The following is a 13106-nucleotide window of genomic DNA, read 5'->3' as shown; positions in this document are numbered from 1 at the left end:
ACTTTGGGAGGCCGAGGCGGGCGGATCAGGAGATCAAGAGTTTGAGACCAGCCTGGCCAACATGGTGAAACCCCATCTCTACTAAAATACAAAAATCAGCCGGGCGTGGTGGGGGGCACCTGTAATCCTACTCAGGAGGTTGAGGCCAAAGAATCACTTGAACCCGGGAGGCGGAGGTTGCAGTGAGCCGAGATCGCACCACTGCACTCCAGCCTGGGTGACGGAGCAAGACTCTGTCTCAAAAAAAAAAAAAAAAAAAAAAGAGAGAACAAGGAGCAGCTTGCAATACCATACCATATGATTTTATTCTCAAAATGGTATAATGAAAAATCCCATAGAATCTGGTGTTAGTAGATCTGAAAGGTAGACCTGACTCCATTATGAATGACTTTGTGTGAATTATTCAATCTTTCAGAGCTTATAGTTTCTTCAACTGTAAAATGAGACTATTATAATAATGCCTGCCACACTGAAGAATCTGGATGAAAAGCATCCACACAATATCTTAGAATGTGAACTGGATATAATGTATGACAATATTTTTTTTTAGACAGGGTCTCACTCTGTCACCCAGGCTGGAGTGCAGTGGTATAATCATGGTTCACTGTAGCCTCAACTTCCCAGGCTCAAGCAATCCTCCCTCGTCAGTCTTCTGAATAGCTGGGACTATAGGTGTGTGCTACCATACCCTGGTAATTTTTTAATTTTTTGTACAGATGGGGTTTCACTATGTTGCCTAGGCTGGTTTTGAACTCCTGGGCTCAAGTGATCCTCTCACCTCGGCCCCCCAAAGTGTTGGGATTACAGGCAAGAGCCACTACACCCAGCCTGATACTATTTTTAAAATTCCAGTATAATTAGGCTGACAAAGGTTTAGGTTTGGGGTTTTAAAATCTAAAAATACTAAATAGTAAAAAATGCATATAAAGATTTTAATAATGGTCGTGGTAATCTAAGACTGACAGAACCAGTATTTTAATGGAAGAAAAGGTTACTTTTCAATTCCTAGAAATAAATATTTCATTACTGAGAGAATAAGTGTGTATCTGTTTGGGAAAGAGGGAGTGCACAGAAGGAAGAGATTATAGGTAAGCCTCTATATTCTATTTTTTATTTTTTATTGCTTATTTATTATTATTATTTTTTTTTGAGACGGAGTCTCGCTCTGTCACCCAGGCTGGAGTACAGTGATGCAATCTCGGCTCACTGCAACCTCTATCTCCCAGATTCAAGCGATTCTCATGCCTCAGCCTCCCAAGTAGCTGGGATTACAGGCGTACAACACCACGCCCGGCTAATTTTTGTATTTTTAGTAGAGACGGGGTTTCACCATGCTGGCCAGGCTGGTCTTGAACTCCTGACCTCAGGTGATCCGCCCACCTTGGCCTCCCAACCTGCTGGAATTACAGGCGTGAGCCACTGCGCCTAGCCTGAGCCTCTATATTCTAATCCACTTGTTGTAGGGCCCTGATATGGGCACCCAAATATAGCTTTAAAATATAAGGAGAATGACAGACAATAGTATATATGAAATATTCTTATCAAAAGATAAAATCTACTCTAATTAAACCTGTAGGGAAAAAAGGGACAAAGGAGCATGTTAAACAATATCATGAGAATAGAATGAGCAAACTCTAGAATGTAGGAAACTTAGGAAGACAAACACCCAGTTTCTTCAACAAATAAATTGCAAAAATAAAAAGGAACAAGGAGAACCCATAGATTAAATGAGGCATTAAAGACATATCAACCAAATGTAATCTGAGGACCATTTAAAATATCTGAATCAAACAAATGGTTATAAAAATACTTTGAGACAATCAGGGAAACATAAAATAGACATATATTAAGGCAGTATTGTTAATATTTTTAGACATAATTATATTAATAAGCTTTTTAAAAGAATTTTTGAGGCAATATCAGTGAAAATGGAAGAGTAATGGTCCCCCAAATTCAGTCCTCCATCAAATTATTTTGAAGCCCAAACTCGTCAAAGTCAACATTTTCAGAACTCTGGGAATTAACCAAAGGCTTGCAGCAACTGGGGAATGTATTTTAAAGAAAAACACCTGAATCTCTGTAAGAAAAGTGAGCTTTATGTCATTTTAACTTGTCCTAGTTCCATCTCCCACTCTCTAGCTCTGCAGTAGCCTTAAAAAATTACAGTCCACATTTATGAACAAAACCAGCAGCCTGTCTGACACGTGAGGGAGCAGAAAGAGGTGGCAGCTTATTCAAAGCCTCATTCCTAAACAACTGTCATTATTATATATGTCTGGTGGTTCCCTGGAAAATACCACTTGCTCTGAGATAACACAGTACAAAAAGCCTTCTCCAGGGGGAGTATTTGCCAAAAACAAATACAGGCAAGTGATTTAGCTTTGCAGCTGCCTTAGGCTGTGAATAACAGTTAAGGTACACAATAGACTAATAAAAAAATCTTAAACAGAAAAATTGGGGAAGAATATATCTATAAGCACTTTGTAGGTATAAAACCTCCTACATTTTTCAGAAAATCTAGAAGGGCATAAGCATGCATAGAACTGTACACATGCTCTGGAAAGACTCAAGAAGGCCCCACACTGTCATGTCTGGCTGACCTTGAGCCTTTACACAATCAGGAAGTGAAAGCTAAGGCAGAGTTGTTAATGGCCTGGTTGATTGTTGAAAGTACACCCCAACATGCACATGGAGTTCTCTGACAAGGACTAGGAGATTTGCTGGTTCTGGGCATTTAAGAAGCTCTCTGTCCAATCATGAACTAATCTCTAAAATAGCTGAGTAGAGAATTTAGTGGTCACATATGACAAAGAATACAGACTAGTTCAGAGAAGTCACTAAAACAACCACCCACCCACATTAGTAAAAGCAAGTCAAAACAACAATAAACCTTGGTAAAGGGAGAGCATCTGATTTCCAAAGTTGCCACATTAGATTATTCAAAAGTCCAGTTTTCAATAAAAAATGATGAGTGATACAAATAAATAAAAAAGTATGGCTGGGCACGGTGACTCATGACTATAATCTCAGCACTTTGGGAGGCAAAAGTGGGTAAATCACTTGAGGCCAGGAGTTTGTTAACAGCCAGCTCAACATGGTGAAACCTCATCTCTACTAAAAATATAAAAGTCAGGTGTGGTGGTGCATGCCTGTGGTCCCAGCTACTTGGGAGGCTGAAGTGGAAGGATCGTTTAAACCCAGGAGATAGAGGCTGTAGTGAGCCTAGATTGCACCACTGCACTCCAGCCTGGATAACAGAGTAAGACTCTGTCTCAAAAATTAATAATAAAATAAAATACAGCATAAATGTATTTTTTGTTTATAACACTTTTTCTCTCCTTTATTTAAAAGACAACTGCATAAAACAAGAATTATATATCTGTGTTAAAAGACACTCAATGTATATACATGTAATTTGTGGTAACAACAGCATAAAGGAGGGTTAGGATGGAGCTACTAAAGAACAAAATCTTCATATACTATTGAAATCAAGCTACTGTTCATCCAAATTAGATTGTCATAAGTTAAAAATGCTAATTGTAATACTCAGGGCAATCACTAAAAAATTTTTTAAAACACAGTAAGTGAAATGACAAGGGAATTAGGATGCTACACTAGAAAATATCTATGTTCTATATGAGTTTTGTTTTTGTTTTTGTTTTGTTTTGTTTTTGAGACGGAGTCTCACTCTGTCACCCAGGCTGGAGTGCAGTGGTGCGATCTCGGCTCACTGCAACCTCAGCCTTCCAGGTCCTGGTTCAAGCAATTCTCGTGCCTCAGTCTTCCGAGCAGCTGGGATTACAGGCACCCACCACCACGCCCAGCTAATTTTTGTATTTTTAGTAGAGATGGGGTTTCACCATGTTGGCCAGGCTGGTTTTGAACTCCTGACCTCAGGTGATCCACCCGCCTTGGCCTCCCAAAATGCTGGGATAACAGGTGTGAGCCACCGCGGCTGGTACTATATGAGATTTTAAAAGCATTATCCAACTATGTGTTGTCTATAACAAAAAAACTTTAGATCCAAAGATACAAATAGGTAGAAAGTAAGAGAATTATATATATATCGAGAGAGACTCTGTTGCCCAGGTTGGAGTGCAGTGGTGCAATCTTAGCTTACTGCAACCTCCGCCTCCCAGCTTCAAGTGATTCTCTGGCCTCAGCCTCCTGAGTAGCTGGGATTACAGGCACACGCCACCATGCCTGGCTAATTTTTGCAATTTTAGTAAAGACGGGGTTTCACCATGTTGGTCAGGCTGGTCTCAAACTCCTGATCTCAAGTGATCTGCCCACCCCAGCCTCCCAAAGTGCTGGGATTACAGGCATGAGCCACAGCCCCTGGCCAAAACAAAGATTTTTTATGCAAACTAACCAAAAGAAAGTTGGAGTGGCTATACTAATATCAGAGAAAACAAACTTTATGATAAAAGTTGTTACTAGAGACAAAAAAAAAAAAAAAGGAGTGTGTGTATGGGTGAATCCATCAAGAAGATATAACATTTACAAATACATATGCATCTAACAATAGAGGTCCAAAATACAGGAAAAAATTCTGATAAAATGGAAGAGAAAATTATGATTCAACCACAAGAGTTGGATACTTCAATACCCCACTTCAAATAATGTGGGACTTGAACAACACAATAAACCAGACAGAAATAACAAATATTTATAGAACACTCTATCCAACAGCAAAATACAAATTCTTCTGAAGTGCACACAAAACATTCTTCAAAATAGACAACATATTGTGACATAAAACAAGATGCAATAAATTTTAAAGGATTGAAGTCATATAAAGTATGTTTTTGGACAAGAATGGAATGAAATTAGATATAAAAGAAGAAAATTTGGAAAAGTTACAAATACGTGGAAATTAAACAACACACTCCTAAATAATCAATGAATCAAAGAATAAAAATAAAATTACAACAAATAAGAAAATGTTATGAGTTACATCAAAACTAAAACATAACATAATAAAACTTTTGGCCGGGCGCGGTGGCTCAAGCCTGTAATCCCAGCACTTTGGGAGGCCGAGACGGGCGGATCACGAGGTCAGGAGATCGAGACCATCCTGGCTAACACGGTGAAACCCCGTCTCTACTAAAAATACAAAAACTAGCCGGGCGAGGTGGCGGGCGCCTGTAGTCCCAGCTACTCGGGAGGCTGAGGCAGGAGAATGGCGTAAACCCGGGAGGCGGAGTTTGCAGTGAGCTGAGATCTGGCCACTGCACTCCAGTCCGGGCGACAGAGCGAGACTCCACCTCAAAAAAAAAAAAAATAAAAAAAAAATAAAAAAATAAAATAAAATAAAATAAAATAAAATAAAATAAAACTTTTGCAATGCATAATTTTTATAGCTACAAAATCCTATATTAAAAAAGAAATATCTTAAATCAATAATATAGCCTTATACCCTAAGATACTAGAACAAGAAGAGCAAATTAAACCCAAAGCAAAAGAGAAAGCAAATAATAGAGATTAAAGCAGAAATAAATGGAGTAGAGAATGAAAAATGATGGAGGAAAAAAACCAAAGGCTGGTTATTTGAAAACGTCAACAACATTGATAAACATTTAGCTAGACTAAACAAGGACAAAAAACACAAATAACTAAATTCAGGAATAAAACCGGGTACATTACTACCAACATTACATAAATAAAAATGATTACTTAGGCATACTACGAACAATTATATGTCAGTAAATTAGGTAACATAGCTAAAATGGAAAAATTCTGACTTACATCAGCAAGACAGCCACTAGAGTCAACCTGGCACTCATTCCCCTCACAAAAGGAAACAAAACAACAAATAAACAACTATATTTCAACAGGAGTGACTGAGAAAGTACACTGGAAAGCAACAGGGGAGAGCAAAATCCCTGTGGAGCATGGAGGCACAGAACAACACCATAGAGAGGGAAGCAAGGCCCTCTCTACACTGTCTCCTCCACCAGAATTGCATCAAATACAGGGAGACGACTTCTTACAGGGAAAAAGTAAACTAGAGGCTCCCACCTGTCCCCATTGTCACCACAGATGCCAGCAGTCCTTGCTGTACATCTGACAAGGGATTAATATCTAGAATACTAAGAAACTTAACTCAAGAGCAAAAAAAATCAACAACCCAATTGAAAAATAGGCAAAAGACCTTAACAGGCATTTTTCAAAAGAAGACATGCAAATGGCCAATTTATATATGAAAAAATGCTCAACACCACTAATTATCAGGGAAATGCGAATGAAAACCCCAACAAAATACCACTTCACTCCAGTTAGAATAGCTATTATCAAAAGACAAAACAAAATGCTTGTTGGCAAGGATGTAGAGAAAGGAAAACACTTATATACTGTTGGTGGGATTGTAAATCAGTACAGCCATTATAGAAAATAGTATAGCGGTTCCTCAAAATATTAAAAATAGAACTGCCATATGATCCAGAAGTCCCACTACCGGGTATTATTCAAAGGAAATAAAAACAGTATGTTGAAGAGATCTCTGCACTCCCATGTTTATTTATATTAGCCAAGAAATGGAGTCAACCTAACGTCCAACAATGGATAAATGTGGTATATATATACAATGTGTGAATATAAACATATACACACAGACACAAATGTGGTGTATGTATATATGTAATACACACACACAATGGAATACTATCCAGCCATAAAAAAGAATGAAATCCTGTCATGTGCAGCAACATGGATGAGCCTTAAGGACATCATGTTAAGTGAAATAAGCCAGACACAGAAAGACGAATAACACCTGATCTCCCTCATATGTGGAATCCATTTTTTAAAAGGCTGATATCAAACGGTCGCTTCTATCTTGGGCCGGTCGGGCGTGGGTGGCGGGAGCGGCCGCAGCTTGGGTTTCCAGCGCGCTGGGCTTCTGCGCCGCCCCCGCCTCCTCCAGCCGCGGGCAGCGGCGTCCCCGGGCGCCCGGCAGCGGTGGGGTCGGGGGATAGGGAAACTCAACCGACAGCCTTGTGCCAGAGACAAAAGCGGGCTGCTGGCCACATTGTCTGACGGCGCTGCCTCCCGGCCTTTTGTTCTCGCCTGGCGCCTCGCCGCCACGCCGCCACGCCGCCACGCCCTGCCGCAGCTCTCCAGGCTCCTCTCGCTCCGGGTCGGCGCTCGCCCTCGCTTTCCTCGCCCTCCGCCCCGGCCAGGCTCCGCGCCTGCCATGGAGAAGACGGAGCTGATCCAGAAGGCCAAACTGGCCGAGTGCTACGACGACATGGCCACCTGCATGAAGGCCGTGACCGAGCAGGGCGCCGAGCTGTCCAAGGAGGAGCACGACCTGCTCTCCGTGGCCTACAAGAACGTGGTCGGGGCCGCAGGTCCGCCTGGAGAGTCATCTCAAGCACCCAGCAGAAGACCTACACCTCCCACAAGAACTTGCAGCTGATTAAGGACTATCAGGAGAAAGCGGAGTCCGAGCTGAGATCCATCTGCACCACGGTCCTGGAATTGTTGGATAAATATTTAATAGCCAATGCAACTAATCCAGAGAATAAGGTCTTCTACCTGAAAATGAAGGGTGATTACTTCCGGTACTTTGCTGAAGTTGCATATGGTGATGATCCAAAACGATAATTCCCAAGGAGCTTACCAAGAGGCATTTGATATAAGCAAGAAAGATGCAACCCACACAACCCAATCTGCCTAGGGCTTGCTCTTAACTTTTCTGTATTCTACTATGAGATTCTTAATAACCCAGAGCTTGCCTGCACGCTGGATAAAACGGCTTTTGATGAGGCCATAACTGAACTTGATACACTGAATGAACACTCATACAAAGCACCCTCATCATGCAGTTGCTTAGAGACAGCCTAACACTTTGGACATCAGACAGTGCAGGAGAAGAATGTGATGTTGCAGAAGGGGCTGAAATCTAAATCCATGCAGGGTGTCATCCTTCTTTCCTTAAAGAAACCTTTTTAGACATCTCCATTCCTTATTCCACTTGGATTTCCTATACCAAAGAAACCCATTCATGTGTATGGAATCAACTGTTTATAGTCTTTTCATACTGCAGCTTTGGGAAAACTTCATTCCTTGATCAGTGTTTGTCTTGGCCTTCCTGGTGTGCAGTTACTGCTATAGAAAAGTATTAATAGCTTCATTTTATATAAACATAAGTAACTTCCAAACACTTATAGAGGACTAAAAATGTATCTAGTATTTAATCTGAACCAGTTCTGCAAGTGACTGTGTTTTGTATTACTGTGAAGATACGAAAATGTAGTTAATTACAGTTTAAAGAGTGTCCCACATAACTTAATTTCTACATTCCCTCCCTTACTCTTTGGGGGTTTCCTTTCAATAAGCAACTTTTCCATGTTCTTAATGTATTCCTTTTTAGTAGGAATCCAGAAATATTAGATTGAATGGAGTCACAAATTGAAATGCCTCCTGTATCACATAAGGAGGTCATGTATATCTGTGGCAACAGGGAGTTTCCTTATTCACTCTTTATTTGTTGCTGTTTAAGTTGACAACCTCCCCTTCCCAATAAAAATTCACTTACATCTCCAAAAAAAAAAAAAAACAACTGATACCAGAGAAGCATAAAGTAGAATGATGGTTACCAGAGATTGAGAAGGGGAGGGAAGAGGAGAAGGGAGGATAAGGAGAGATTGGTCAATGGATATAAAGTTACAATTAGGAGGAATAATTTCCAGTGTTCTATTGTATAGTAGGGTGACAATGGTTAACAATAAGGTATTGCGTATTACAAAATAGCTAGAAGAGAGGCTTTTGAATGTTCTCACCACAGAGAAATGATTGAATGTATGAGGTGATGGATATGTTAAACACCCTGATTTGATCAGTATACTGTATAGATATATATGCATATATATAAACATCAAATTGTACCCTGTAAATATGTAGTTACAAACTGTCAAAACCACAAAATCACCAAATTACAAAAAAAAAAAAAAAAATGAAAACAAAAAATCAGCCAGGCGCTGTAATCGCAGCACTTTGGGAGGCTAAGGCAGGCAGATCATGAGGTCAGGAGTTCGAGACCAGCCTGGCCAACATGGTGAACTCTCCCCCTCTTCTCTACTAACAATACAAAAATCAGCTGGGCATGGTGGCACACACCTGTAGTCCCAGTTACTTGGGAGACTGTTGGGAGAAAAGCTGAGTGTTGGGAGAGAAGCTGAGGCAGGGCTTGCATGTCTGCTAGACTTGCTGGCTCATTGCTTCTAGCATTCCCATTATCTCAAGCAGCTATATGCTTCTCATTCACTTGATACACTGTTTCCTTTTAACCCCCACATCCTCACCACCTGTTTCTTTGTTTGAGCACCAATAAATAGTGTGGGTTCCCAGAGCTCCGGGCCTTGGCAGCCTCCATACTCTTGATGGCCCTCTGGTCCTGCTTTCTCTCTCAAACTTTTTCTCATTCCTTTGACTCCACCGGACTTCGTCGCCCCCATGACCTGGTGTTGGGTCTGATCACCCCAACATTCCTAGCTGCCCAATGTGGGGCGACAAAGACCCCAGTTAAGGAATGCTAGAGCGTGTGAAAGAAGAGGACACATAGTCAGAGGACACCGGAGGATGTCTAAAAGACGTCCTAAAAGAAGCTCGGTGGGAAAGCTGAGTGCTCGGAAGAACCAGGGTAACAATGGGAAAAAGTGAAAGCAGACATTCTGCTTATTTAAATTTCTTAAGGCATTTATTACAAAGAGGGGGAGTGAAAGTTAGTACTCAGAATTTGTTATCACTCTTTAGTACAGTAAAGCAGTTTTGCCCATGGTTTCCTGAACAAGGGACTGTGGAGTTGGATGAATGGGAGATAATTGGAAGAGATTTTAAAAAGGCGCACAAAGAGGGAGCAGAAATTCCAGTTTCCATTTGGTCAGTGTGGGCACTAATAAAGGCAGCTCTTGAGCCATTTCAAACAGATGATGAGGCAGATTCAGATGAGGAAGAGGAGGGCAAGTGTTAAAAACTAACTTCAGATTCTGAGTGTGAGGAACAGCTACCGGAAGAGATTAAAGAAAAGAAAGGAAAACTTAAAAATGTATGTTTTTCTAGCCCGTTGGCTCCACCTGCTGAATTAACTGAATGGCCACCTCCTCTCTCTCCCCTTAATGGATGAGAAAATAAATGAGCTGAAAAACTTACTGCTCCTGTAGTTGCACCATTGAAACCTGGAGCAATTGGCAGTGCTGTACAAAATTCTATTCAAAAAGCTAGAACCGAGGGAGACCTTGAAGCATGGCAATTTCCCATTACTATAATCCAGCAGGAAGGACAGAATATAGCTAATTGGGCCACTTTTCCTTTTAAGTTACTAAAGGAATTTAAGCAAACCATTAGTCAATACGGACCGAACTCTCCTTTTGTGCAAACTTTATTAAAAAATATGGTTCTTGATAATAGATTAATATCATACGATTCAGATACTTTGACAAAATCCGTTTTCACTCCATCTCAGTACTTGCAGTTTAAAACCTGGTGGGCTGATGAAGCTCAAACTCAGGCAAGGGAAAACACACAAGCACAGCCACCTGTGCCTGTTTCCTTTGAACAGTTAATGGGAATTGGCCCTAATTGGGATCAATGAGAGAATAAAGCAGTAATGGAAGATGTTGCCATTGTTCAGCTGCGTTTTGTGTGCTTACCGGCATGGGAAAGGATACATGTTACAGGGGAAAAATATCCTTTCAGTTCTGTCCGGCAAGGACATAAAGAACCATATATTGATTTTATTGCTTGACTCCAGGAGGCTATGTATGATGCCGTAACTGATAAAATGGCTCAGGATGTTGTAATACAGCTTCTTGCATACAATAATGCTAATGCAGAGTGTCAAACTGCTATTAGATCCCTGAGAGGGAAGGCTCATTTAGCTGAATATATTAAGGCTTGTGATGGCATTGGAGGTAATTTACATAAGGCTACTCCTTTAGCTCAGGCTATGGCTGGATTAAGAATAGGAAAGAATATGCCCTGTTTCTCAGGCTGTTGCTTTAATTGTGGGCGATTTGGACACACAAGAAAGGAATGTAGAAAAGGAAATGAAAAGGCAAAAACTACTATCATCAATCAACAGAAAAGTCCTGGTGTATGTCCCCGTTGTAAGAAAGGCAATCACTGGGCAAGTAAGTGTCATTCTAAATTTAGTAAAGATGGACAACCTCTTTCAGGAAACAGGAAGAGAGCCCCACCTCGAGCCCCTCAACAAACTGAGGCATACCCGGCACAGCCAGTGCCCTTACAAATGTACAAGAATTGTCCCCCGCCTCAGCAGGCAGTGCTGCTGTAGACCTCTACGGCACAATTCCCATCTCCTTATTTCCTGGGGAGCCACCAAAGAAGGTCCCCATGGGAGTTAGGGGACCCTTACCCTCAGGAACAGTGTATTACTTGGAAGGTCTAGTCTAAATTTAAAAGGTGCTATGTACATACGGGAATAATTGACTCTGATTATACCAAAGAAATTCAATTAGTTATTAGTTCCTTGACTTCATGGTCTGCCTCCCCAGGAGAAAGAATTGCTATTACCTTACATAAAACTAGGAAGCAGCACAGTGAAAAGAACAGGAGGCTTTGGTAATACTAATCCAGCAGGAAAAGCTGTGTATTGGGTTAATCAAGTGTCTGACAAAAGACCTATTTGCACAGTAACTATTCAGGGAAAAGATATTGAAGAACTAGTAGATACTAGAGCTGATGTCTCTATTGCTATAAATCAATGACCCCGGCACTGGCCTAAGCAAAAGGCATCCATTGGTATTGTTGGAGTAGGAGCTGCCTCGGAAGTTTTCCAAAGTTCTTTGATTTTACCACATCAAGGGCCGGATGGTTAGGAAGGGATAATCCAACCTATCATTACACCTATTCCTGTTAAGTTATGGGGTAGAGACTTATTGCAACAATGGGATGCTGAAATATCTATTCCTACAGATCAATATAGTAATAATAGTAAATAAATGATGAAAAATATGGGATATCGCCTGGGAAAAGAACTAGAAAAAAAAAATAAAATTGGCCAATCAGAACCTTTAGAATTAAAAGGGCAAACAGATCGGACCAGATTGGGTGTCATTTTTAGGAGCGGCCATTGTTGAGCCTCTGGCTCCCATTCCTCTTGTTAGGCTAACTGTCAAACCGGTTTGGGTGCAGTAATGGCCGCTGAAACAGGAAAAACTGGAGGCTTTAAAAGAACTGGTGTGGGAACCATTGCAAAAGAGACACATAGAGACTACTTTCTCCCCTTGGAATTCTCCTGTATTTGTCATTAAGAAAAAATCAGGGAAATGGAGAATGTTAACAGACTTAAGGGCTGTTAATGCTGTGATTCAACCCATGGGTGTGCTACAACCAGGGCTTCCCTCCCCAACACAGATCCCAAAATACTGGCCTCTCCTAGTGATAGATCTAAAGGATTTCTTTTCTACCATTCCTTTAGCTGCCCAAGATTGTGAAAATTTTGCTTTTACTGTTCCTGCCATAAATAATAAAGAACCAGCGGACAAATACCATTGGAAAGTACTACCACAAGGCATGCTAAATAGCCCAACTGTTTGTCAAACTTATGTCAGGAAAGCTACTAAGCCAGTTAGATAACAGTTTAAAAAATGTTATATCATCCATTACATGGATGATATTCTGTGTGCAGCTGAAACTAGGGAAGAATTGATGTGCTACAAGCAGTTAGAAAAGTCTGTAAATGCGGCAGGGTTGGTTATAGCCCCCGATAAAATTCAAACTTCTACTCCCTTTCAATATCTGGTAATGAAGGTAGAGCAAAGTGCTATGAAGCCTCAAAAGGTTCAAATTCGAAGAGATAATTTAGAAACCTTAAATGATTTCCAAAAATTATTAGGAGACATTAATTGGATTCGTCCAACTTTAGGCATTCCTACCTATGCTATGTCTCACCTCTTTTCTGCTTTAAGAGGTGATTCTAACCTTAACAGTAAATGCTCCATGTCCAAAGAAGCACTGGAGGAACTTCAATTAATTGAGAAAAGAATTCAGCAAGCACGAGTAGAACAGATTAATCCAATACAGCCATTACAGTTTTTAGTTTTTCCTCCTAAGCATTCGCCTACAGAAGTTCTAGTTCAACA

The 13106-nt window shown here is 40.7% G+C and overlaps 1 pseudogene; it reads left to right on the top strand.

Moving 5' to 3' along the window:
- Nucleotides 1–7192: 7192 nt before the first annotated feature.
- LOC104659576 lies at nt 7193–7907 on the top strand (annotated as a pseudogene).
- The last annotated feature ends 5199 nt before the right edge of the window (nt 7908–13106 follow it).

This window comes from Rhinopithecus roxellana, chromosome 7, assembly GCF_007565055.1.
Source record: "Rhinopithecus roxellana isolate Shanxi Qingling chromosome 7, ASM756505v1, whole genome shotgun sequence".
NCBI lineage: Eukaryota > Metazoa > Chordata > Mammalia > Primates > Cercopithecidae > Rhinopithecus > Rhinopithecus roxellana.
This window is presented reverse-complemented; position numbering and strand designations above follow the sequence as displayed.